At 40.6% G+C, this 11,354-nt stretch overlaps 1 pseudogene; it reads right to left on the reverse strand.

The window, feature by feature from the left end:
* On the reverse strand, window positions 1-2,860 carry LOC143381555 (RNA exonuclease 5 pseudogene; annotated as a pseudogene).
* Between the last annotated feature and the right edge of the window lie 8,494 nt (window positions 2,861-11,354).

An 11,354-nucleotide genomic window follows, 5' to 3' on the forward strand; every position in this document is an offset into this window, starting at 1 on the left:
TCACAAACCCATGCTTGGGCCGGTGCTTTCCTCTTCTTCATCTTTTATTCCCATGAGTCCCAGGCCAGAGAGAGATCCATGAGGGCTCGTGGTTCCTGGCAGGAGGATGACGCAAAGGGTGCCCGGGCTCAGGCTTCGGTAGAGCCTTCCAATCTTGCGGCTCCAACGCCAGGCTGCCCTCTTTGCGTTTTCCGCCTTCGAGTTCTGCAAGGTCTCCCGCTCCGAGGGAGGAGGTCTCGCTCTGAGACCTGCGGGCCTTCTTGATTCAGGTGGTGAGCCCCTAAGCCACGCGTGCAGGTGCCTGGGGGTTAGGGCCTGCCTGCCTTTCAGCTTCCAGTCCTTGCCTGTGAGGACATGGAGGGCCCTCTGGGCGTTGCCAGAAGTTTTGAACTTCAGGAAACAGTATTTTTCCTGTCTTCCGCTTTGAGCATCTGGAGGCACGATCACAGCTTCCAGGCCACCAAAGAGGTTCGGCAGTTCCTGAGTATGTCCTAAGAAATCTTTACTAACTCCGGACAGGTAAATAGTGGCTCGGTTCTCAGAATCTAGTTCCAGCTCCCTAACGAGTGTGTCGCAGTCGAGAGTGAGCTCTGTCACAGGTCTCTGTACCTTTATGTATACACCTTCCACCAGAACGCCATTCAAGCTCTCGATGGCCAGCTGGGCAGCTTCCAGGACTTCATACTCTACAGAGAGATGAGGCTGATGCGTTTCCAGGACAGCAGTCATTGCGCGAACTGGGCCGAAGCTCCTAAACAGCCTCTTCAGAGCACTCAGGTTGCAATCTTTGCTCAGTGGCCCAGCATAGATAGTTGACATCTCTGTCCACTTGATCCGCATCCTTTTGTCCACTTCCTCAGTGACGAGAGGTGAAAAAGGCTCCAAAGAGAACCGAATAATGCTGAAGGGGTACAGGCGCACTTGCCTTCTGGCCTGCTCAAAGACCTCTCTGTTGGAAAGGCACCTGACACTTTCACAATCTTCAGGGGAAGGGAGCTCAATATCATCTGTCTCTCGGGATACAAAAAGGAGCTTCTGATGCACCGAATCGAAACAACTTAAAGCACCTCTGTAGCTGTAACTTTGGAACTTTTCTCTGACATTTCTTGGGTCTTGGGCTCTCCACAGCGCCTCCAGATTGAGTTCTGCCGTCTTCTTTGGGCCATACTTGAGGAAGAATTGAGCCAATTCAAGGGTCGCGGTAGCGTCCTCTGTGGGATCGTGACCGTCCCTTTCCGAACGTTGAATGTCCTTTCCCAAAATAGCCTTGGCTAAGAACTTTAGCTTGAATCTTCTGCCCCGCTCCCTGGCATAAAGCAACGAGGTGTCGATAACATATGGGTGGATCATGTTCAGTGCTCGGAGATCCACGTCTAAGGAGTGCCCTACCAACACCGCATCAGGAGGAAGCAGTGCTTTTAACCGCCCCTGAACGTCTTTCAGTTTCGTCGTCACCGGCTTCAGCATCTCCTCCGTGATCCCTGAATAGCAGGTGGCGTAGTCTACAATCTCCTCATCCGGTTTCACCAACTCGTCCATAAGACACGAGCCTCCTTCGGCAACCAGTGAGATGCGTGTCAGTTCTCTCCCCTTGGACGTGATGCACATTTCTCCGTCCAGCCCAAAGAGAGGGCTGTTCTCTGTCACAGACGCGTTACATCTGGTAGTTACAAAGTTCTCACAGCCGGGAGAACCTGGCAACGGAAAGTCAAATGTTCTCATTTCCTCCTCTGTCAGAAGGCATCGCAGCAAGCCCACCTTCTGAGAGCCATACTTTCGAATGACCGGGTCATTCTGCAGGTCGACCTTGGGTTTCGTACTGGCAGACGGTAAAGATCCTCCCATGGTCTTAGGCAGATGTCCAGCCCTTTGATTTGGTAGCCCGACAACATCAGCGAGAAAAGCAGATGATGGAGGAGGCAAGCGGAACTTGTGTCTGAAGGCTTTCCGGAGAAATCCAAACTCCAAATAGAACCTGTAGAAGTGGAGTTGACTCATCCCTTGAAGGATGACCACCACTGTTCTGCTCAGTTGCTTTCCGTGCAGAAGCTGGCACCACCTGGGTCTCTCAATAACGGGTTCAGCCAGAACCGCGTACTTGAGCAACTCACATAGCTGTTCGTGGGTTATTTCACAGTTTTCAGCCATTACGATGCCACTCAACCGGGCTCTCTTGGGCTTGGGCTCGGGCTGCCTGTCCACAAGATCCGAACGGGGTATCCTTACCTCGGGCGTCCCCATCAGCCAGGCGGGGACCCGTCTCCTCTGGCTGTTCAGCCTCCCCGTCTTCTCCTTCTCTGGCTCCACGATCCTGTACGTGAGTCCTTGTTGTGGAACGCTGTCCTTGGAAAGTAGAAAGCTGTCCCTGCCTGGATGCCAATCCAGCAAGAGAAAACGTTCTTGAGAAGGAAAAAGGATGGTTTCTTGCTTGACCAGCAAGGGAGAAACAATGGTTCTCACATCAGCAGGAGGAGGGGGTTTTTATAGAGGTGATTCAGAGAAAGTGAGATTAGGGAGGAGAGATCAGGTAAGGAAAAGATTAGGGAAAAGGAGAGCCCAGAGGAGGAGATCAGGGAGGGGGAAAAGAACAGGGAGGAGAAGTTTAGGGAAAAGAAAATGAGAAGATCAGGGAGGAGAAGTGTAGGGGAAAGAAAATCAGGAGGAGAAGGTTAGGGCAAAGAAGATCAGGGAGGAGAAGGTTGGGGAAAAGAGAAACAGACATGTAAGTTTCAAAGCGACAAGGGATGTAGTCAAAGCATCCAGTGGACCCCTGTTGCAACTTCAGCCAAATCTTCCCTTTGTATTCCAGCGTATTGCCTTTGGGGGACCTTTACAGTGCATTACCTTCCAGTAGTTTCATGGTTTCTTTACCCAGATTCGTTAAGTTCCAGGGGACAGGACCGTGCCCTGGGTTTCATATTTTCTCAGAATTGTGCTGTATACGTAGCAAAGACTTGAAAAAGGAAAAGAAAAAAAGCGTAAAGACAAAAATAACTAAAGGTCTTCAGTGTTTCTGTACCCCTACAATCACGAGTTCCCCAACATTACTGTAAAACACAGGGAGCAGAAAACAAATTTGACCTAAGTTTGCTAATACGTGCTTGAGGCCTATGTAGGTAAAATGACTACTAAAATGAAAGAGAGGATGACAGCCCAGCGGCTCTGGAGGCTGAGACAGGAGGATCGTGAATTCAAAGCCTGCCTCAGCCACTTAGAGAGGCGCTAAGCAACCCTGTGAGACCCTGTTTCAAGATAAAATATATATATATAAAATACAAAATATGGCTGGGGATGTGACTTAGTGATTGAGTGCCCCTGTTTTCAATTCCCTGTACCAAAGGGGGGGGGGGGAAAGGATTACCGTACAAGAACCCAGGTCTTTCCTCCTCCCAAAGTCCAGTTTAGTTTCTCTTTCATCAGAACACATTAAGGGGTACTTTGCCATTTGCCCCGTAGTGTGAATGGGTTCATTGAACTTATTGGGTTCTTTTCAGTGTGGCTTCTTAATACTTGTGTTCCAGGCGTAATGATCAGTTCAGGTTAATTGGCATATATGTCACTCACACCTGTATCACTCCTTTGTATTGGGAACGTTCCAAACCCTATCAGGTTTCCCCCTTCCGGTACTGAGGATTGCACCCAGGGCCTTGTACATACTCAGCAATTATTCTACCACTGAGATACACCCCCAATCAGCTGTTTTGAAATATTTAATATTGTTGTCAATCACAGCTATCCTACCATGCTGTGGAATACTAAAAGTCAGTCATTTCTCTTATCCAAGGGCATCCCCCATAACTATTAACCATCCTCTTGCCCTGTTCTCAGCCCTACGCCCTTTCCGCGCTCTGGTAACCACTATTTTCTCTATTCTATCCATTTTATTTTAGCTTAATTATTCAGTTTTTTTATATATATGACAGCGGAATGCATTACGACTCGTATTATACATATAGAGCACGATTTTTCACATCTCTGGTTGTAGATAAAGTATATTCACACAAACTCATGTTTTCATACGTGTAGTTTGGATAATGATGTCCATCACATTCCACCACCATTTCTAACCCCCGCCCCCTCCCTTCCCTTCCCACTCCTCTCCCCTATCTAGAGTTCATCTCTTCCTCCCATGCTCCCCAACCCAGACTCCTTATATCAGAGAAAACACTTGGCATTCGTTTGTTTGGTTTGGGATGACTTCACTTAGCATCATCTCCTCCATCTCCGTCCATTTACCTGAAAATGCCATGATGGTATTCTCTTTTATTGCTGAGTAACATTCCCTTGTGTATATCAACAGACTGGTAGACCAATGGTACAGAATAGAGGACACGGAGACTAACCCACTAAATTACAATTATCTTCTATCAGACAAAGGTGCCCAAAACGTACTTTGGAGAAAAGATAGCCTCTTCAACAAACGGTGCTGGGAAAACTGGAAATCCATAGGCAACAAAATGAAATTAAAACCCCAGTCTCTCACCATGCACAGAACTCAATCCAGAGTGGAACTAGGACCTAGGAATTAAACCAGAGACCTTGGGTCTAACAGAAGAAAAAGTAGGCCCTAATCTTCATCATGTGAGATTAGGCCCCAACTTCCTTAATAAGACTGCTATAGTGCAAGAAATAAAATCAAGAATCAATAAATCAGATGGAACCTAACTAAAATTTTATTTTGTATATTTCAAAGCGTCAAGGGTTTTTTATGTGTTTGTGTTTGTGTGTGTGTGTGTGTGTATATATATATATATATATATATATATATATATATATCACATTTTTTCTGCCCAATGATCTCTTGATGTATACCTTCTTCATTGGCTCCAAGCTTGGCTCTTGTGAATTGTGCTGCTATAAATCTGTTCAGGCTGCATTGCTGTAGTATGCTAACTTTATATCTTTTGGATATACACCAAGGAGTGGATAGCTGGGTCATATGGTTGTTCTATTCTGCTTTCCAGAGTTGTTGCACAAATCTGCAATCTCACTAGCAATGTATGAGAGTACCTTTTCCCCACATCCTCACACATATTTATTGTTCCTTGTATTCTTGATAATTGCCATTCTGACTGGAGTGAAATTAAAATATCAAAGTTGTTTTAAATTGCATTTCTCTAATTGCCACAGTTGTTAACACTTTTTTATATGTTTGCTGGCATTTGTATTTATTATTTTGAGAAGTGTCTTCTTAGTTCCCTTGTCCATTTTTTTATTGGGTTCTTTCTTTCTTTCTTTCTTTCTCTTTCTCTCTCTCTCTCTTTCTCTCCCTCTCTCTTTCTTTCTTTCTTTCAGTGTGCGTATATGTGTGTGTGTGTTTATGTTAATACCACTTTTTTTAAGCTTTGGAGTGAGCTTCCTTTTCTAAGAATAGTATGTTAACTCTAGCATGCCATCTAGTGTTAAGAACATGGGATGTCTTAAGAACAGTTTTCAAATCAAAAAGATTTTTTAAGTACTTCAATTCACATTTCTATAGGCAATTTGAGCAAAACAAATTCACCTTTAAAAAGAAACACTGGGATTTGTTCTGAGTCTATATTGCTGTCAAAACTTAGTTTGCAAACTCTAAGAGCAATTATGCTCTTTCAATTCAGTATTATGCCATTTAAGTCATCACAGAAGACTATGGAAGTGCTAAGCTACTAATTTAAACTGGTAAAGGGAGAGGGTGAATCTCTGACCATATCCTCATATCTTTCTCTACCCCACCCCATACACACACACTCACACACACACTTCTATTATTATTAACATTGCTGCCTGCATGTGCAGAAGTTGAGAATTAACCAGTTTCTTTAAAGGGTTACAAAAATGAAGACTCTATTTGAAGACCTCCGCAGATCCTATTTACTTTTGCATTAAGCATGAAAACATAAACAAATGAGAAAAGGTAAATAACAGAATTATTTCTTTCTGTCTTATCTACACAATTCATTACCTGAGATAAGTTGATAAGTTGATGTTCTATTGGTAACTTGGCTCCAGGTTCATCTGGGATTAACTTAATCAGTATAATTAAAGTGCAGTCAGACTTCAGTCAGGTAAAAACATTTACTGAGTATCTGAGTAACTCTATACCTGTTTTTTTTTTTTTTTGTAAAAGGGATTGAACCCATGGGACTTTACCCAATGAATCACATCCTCAGCCCCCTTTTTCATGTTTTATTTGAGACAGGGTCTCACTAAATCCTTAGGATTTCACTAAGTTGCTGAGGTTAGTCTAGAACTTGCAATCCTCCTGTGCCTGACTGGCTCTTTTAAATGTTATGGATAGTATTCAAGGTTTTAGGAAACAGTAGTTGAAAAAGATAAAAGTCTCTGCTATGAGGAAACTCACAAAGTTGTGAATATTCTGAACTAAAGAAGACGTTTCCAATTTAAAACCACATACAAATGCCTTTTAAATTTGCCTACCCTGTGACTGATAATTTGACTTCTGGGAATTTATTCTAATGAAATAATACCACACTCTCATCTCAGCAAAATATATAGTGACACACTACATGATCAAAAAGAGGGGTCAGCTAAGAAATAAAAACACATTCATGCAATAGAATATTCTGCAGCCATAGAAAATGAAGTATCAAAGGATGTTTAATTCATTCCACAAATATCCATAATATCAAATGAAAGGAGAAGAAAATGATAATACGGAAAAGGTTGGAAGCATTTTTGTCAGAGAAGTATTCATAAGTGATTGGACCTGTCAGAGTTTCAAGAACTGTTGTGAACGAGGTGCATGGGCAAGCCCCAACGCCAGATTAGGTGGCACAGCTATTCAGGATGTACTGTATTCCTTAAAAAAAGTCCCTAATAGTATAACAGACACATACACAACCAGGTTCCTTCATAGTCCTTAGAACAGAAAATAGCACAGAGTATAACTGCATCACTATCAGATGTACACCACTCAGAAAGAGATAGAACTGAATTGAAGAATATTTATAAACACTCCCATGTATTTAGCATTCTTGAAACTAAACTTTGGAGCCATGCCAGTTGCCCAACTCCCAACTCCAGTTTTCTGAATATTTTAAAGTATTTGGTGACCTAGTTGGTTGCCTATAAAATAGAACAGTTTACCAGGAGTTTTGAAATGACTTTTTTAGCCAATCTATTGTATTGGCCCTTCCTTGCCTGTGTTGAATGGAGTTTTATGTGCCCTTGTCAAAAGAACTAGGGAATGATTCCATTTGTGAAGGAACCATCTATCACAGTCTAAACTGGCAGCCAGCAGGGATATTGGGCTAAACCAAGAAATAGTTTGCTTTTCTAGCACAGATTGTTTCATCTATTTCTTCTACAGCCTCGTAGTAACTTTAATTATCCATAAACCCCAGCTCCACTTAAGCTGCCTCAGTATATATCTGCAGCAGGCACTCATTTAACAACACATGCTGAATGGGATCTGTGAAGTGGGCATTATGCAGATGGAATGAAGATGAAAATGGAGCACAGGTTATACCTTTCCTGACCTTAAAGAACATGGGGTGAGGAATGGTGCAATACAGTAAATAGCCTGAGGGCAGAGAGTGATGGGAAAGCAAGGTCAGGAGACACCTGCTGGAGAAGGGGAGGCATCATTCCTAAAAGCTGAAGTTGAGTAGACATAGAAAATGGGAAAGACAGAGGGAAGAGCAGCCCAGCCAAAGCCAGCGGTGGTTTGAGATGGGAAGAAGCCTGGTTCATTGGAAGGACTGAAAAATTCCAGATCATTGTAAAGTTGCATCTCATGATGGGGGTTGGGGGTGCTGGGCTCAAGGGCCAAATTACAACTGCGTTCTTCATCCCAAGAGTCAGAGGCTCCAGGATTCAACAGCTTTGCTTCTGTCCTCTCCCTTACTTCTTAGACAAACACATTATTTTAACTGTCAATCACAATTCTGGTTACCTTTGTAAAATGGAAAAGTTGAATTAAATGAGCACTGAGGTTTATTGCAGCCATGAACTTGTATTTTTACATGCTTTGCCGTTTACTTATGTTTAATATTTATGGAATAGTATGAAGTTCCTCAAGGATCTATGAAATCATGAAGCCACTCACTCTCATTAGAACCTTGGTTTTAAAGTGCTTTAAATATCCCTATACCAACAACTTCTCAGTGCAAAGTAAATATTCATGAGCATCTTACAAAGCAAACTGGTCAAGGACAGTGTGGGTCAATCACTTTTGCTACTACTACTTTTTTCTTAGTATGGAATACAGTATAGTCAAATGCAGAAAATTTTTCAACCACATAACCAATGAATTATAATGCTTCATATGCTACAACAGATTTGGAATGATGCTAACACTATGCAGCTATTTTTCAGTTCCTTTCTTCTGATTATAACTTTCTATCTTCGAAAATTAGACTCTAATGAAAAAAGAACATTCTTCAGAATACTATGTCACTGAATATAATGTACCTTGCAACACAGATGTTTAATCTTGTTTTGGTCTTAATTCCAGTCTGATAAGGTCATTTTGTATGGTTTTTGAAGACAGCTCTGTTTGGTTTCTTTTTCAGAGTGTGTTTCTAAATTCGTTTTCCCGTGTTTTATTATGGTTGTTAATGTCAAAAGTGGGATGGCCTGAAGATTAAATGACAACTCAGAAGAAAGTAATTAAACATCTTTACAGAAGTCAAGGGAACACAAATAATCATAATTATCACCTATCTAAAAATGTTCTTGCCACCAAACTAGTCTTTTTATAATACTGTACATAATGGAAATGTGGACATATTATATGTGGACAACAGGCCAAGTCTGGTAGAAGAATATGTAATTTCCTTCTTCCTGCAAGCAAGCTTACTACCTTCTCAAACAAGGAGTTATGATTGGAATCTTGAAGTTGAGGCAAATCAATTCTATTTTCCATTTTGTCAAGGTGGTAAGCTCAGTTCTTTCTGCTTGTCTCTTTGGGGAGGACTGTTTTCTCTGTGTAAATAATCTGGAATTTAAAGTTCAGACAGCAGTGATTTTTCTAGATGCCATAAAAGGTAGATATATATTGGATAGAAAAAAATGTCATTCAGATATTGCAAATATACAAGAGAGACTTTAAACATGAAGTAGGTACCACAGAGCATTTGGGCTATGAAGATGTGAACACTAAATTTCTTTCCCTTTGATTAGTTGTGTTTTTAATTTTGTTTGTAGTGTGTATGAAAGAGAAAGAGAAAGGATTGGGGGTTAATTTTAAAATATAGAAAAAGCAGCAGGCACTATGGTGACAGACCAACAGGTAGTGAGTGACAACCAGCAGGTGCAACAGGTAGTGATTAACAACCAGCAGGTGCCTGTAGTGGCTTCACCTGCAGAAAGGAGCAATGTTGTGGTTTAGTTAATGATGCGCATTCTCCAAGCAGCCAGCCAGCACCACCAACCACTCATGTGAGCTGCTTAGTTAGGTATGTGATACCCTTCAATAAATTTCTCTGTGCCTCACCTAGAAATGCATCTAACACTACCTACCTTCTACGGTTGCGAGAGTTGAAATGAGGTAATGTACTTAGGTTGCTGGAAGAATATCAGAACATTATCTAATATTGTAGCTATGTTTCATGTTACCTAAGACATTGCCTACTATGAATAATGAATTTTAATGGTGGTTACCATAATATCTGGGAGATTAAATCAAACTGTTTCCCCCCAAAGTTTATCAATGCATAAATAAAATAAGCAGTGTCAAATGGAATGCACAAATCAATTGGGAACATTCTGGACAATTTTAATGCTTCCAGGAAGACAATGTCTTACAGTTTAATGCAGAGTATTAACTGGGAAGACAAAAAGTTAATATTTCATGGGGAAAGTTTCTAATATCAAAAGATACATTACTTATCTCTAGACTCATTTATAACCTACTGAGATATTGGCTTTACAAACACTTTTACTTTCATGTCTTAAATATATTTGAGTTTGACATATCCTATAAAGCTAGTCTCCTTCTGTTATATCTATTTCATATCATTATACGTAAAGGTAAGTTGCTAAAATGTTAAGAACTATTTTTAAAAATAAACATTTTAACAATGTGAATACTCCTTTGTGAGAAAAGTCAAATGTGCGTTATTCCTTTAAATGATTTCTTAACTAAGCCAGAAGAAAAATAAACTTATCTTAGAAATGGGTGATTGATGTGAGCATTAAACAGTAGCATTAATAGAGCATGGCTGAAGCCAAAGAGTCCATAATTATAATTTATTGACCTAGACCTGATATACAGATTTATGGATAGGGAAAACAATCTGAATTAGAAAGTTAGTAAGTATCTAATTCATGTCTGGTGTTGTAGCATGTTAGAAACTGCTTAGCTCTTTAAAACCACAGGATTTCCTTGGGCATTTAGTGTCAGGGTGAAAGAAAGAATACAAATTAAAATATTAGGGGCAAAGTACAGAGATATAATATAGCCTCTATTTTTTAAAATGTGATTGCCTAAAAGTAGGTTACTGACTAAATGGATTTACAGTTTTAAAGAATTTGTAACAAAAGTTGCTTTGATTCCTTTTGATATTAATTTCATATCCCCAGCAATACTGGATTAAGGATCAAATGTCGCTAAGCCTCAATCAACTTCTCTGTAGAGACCATTTCAAATTTACATTTTGAGGGGCTGGGGATGTGGCTCAAGTGGTAGCGCGCTCGCCTGGCATGCGTGTGGCCCGGGTTCGATCCTCAGCACCACGTACAAACAAAGATGTTGTGTCTGCCAAGTACTAAAAAAAATAAATGTTAAAAAAATTCTCTCTCCCTCTCTCTCTCACTCTTTCTTTAAAAAAAAAAAAACAAATTTACATTTTGATACCAAGCTTAAATATAGAACATATATTGCTAGTTCGTAACAATTTGTTCAAGAAGAACTAAGAGCCCTTTAGAAAAGTTTCTAGAAAAAAAATACTGTACTATTTTGTCATTTCTATCAGAGGAAAGTTGTGAAAGTTACAGAGGGTAAAAACAAATGACTAAATTGACATAGGTGATACATTTTCTTGAAGAAACATTGAAAACACTTTAAAAGTTTCAATATAACTCATACTTGAGTTAAAAAATATTTTTCCTAAGTCAATAATCTTTTATGAAAGAGTTGAAGCCATCAGTTAAGAAATTCAAGTTGCTGATAATAGTCTCCAAAAGCTCTACAAAGTCATCAACTTAAAAATAGGTAGATGGGGGGCTGGGACTGGAGCTCAGAGGCAGAGCGCTTGCCTAGCATGTGTGAGGCACTGGGTTGATCCTTAGCACCACATTAAAATGAAACAAATAAAATAAAGACATGCTGACTATGTACAACTACAAAAAAAAAAAAAAAAAAAAAAGATGAGACTGGGATGTAGCTCAGTGATACAGCATTTGCCTGGCAT

The sequence above is a fragment of the Callospermophilus lateralis genome, chromosome 15 (assembly GCF_048772815.1).
Source record: "Callospermophilus lateralis isolate mCalLat2 chromosome 15, mCalLat2.hap1, whole genome shotgun sequence".
NCBI classification, from domain to species: Eukaryota; Metazoa; Chordata; class Mammalia; order Rodentia; family Sciuridae; genus Callospermophilus; species Callospermophilus lateralis.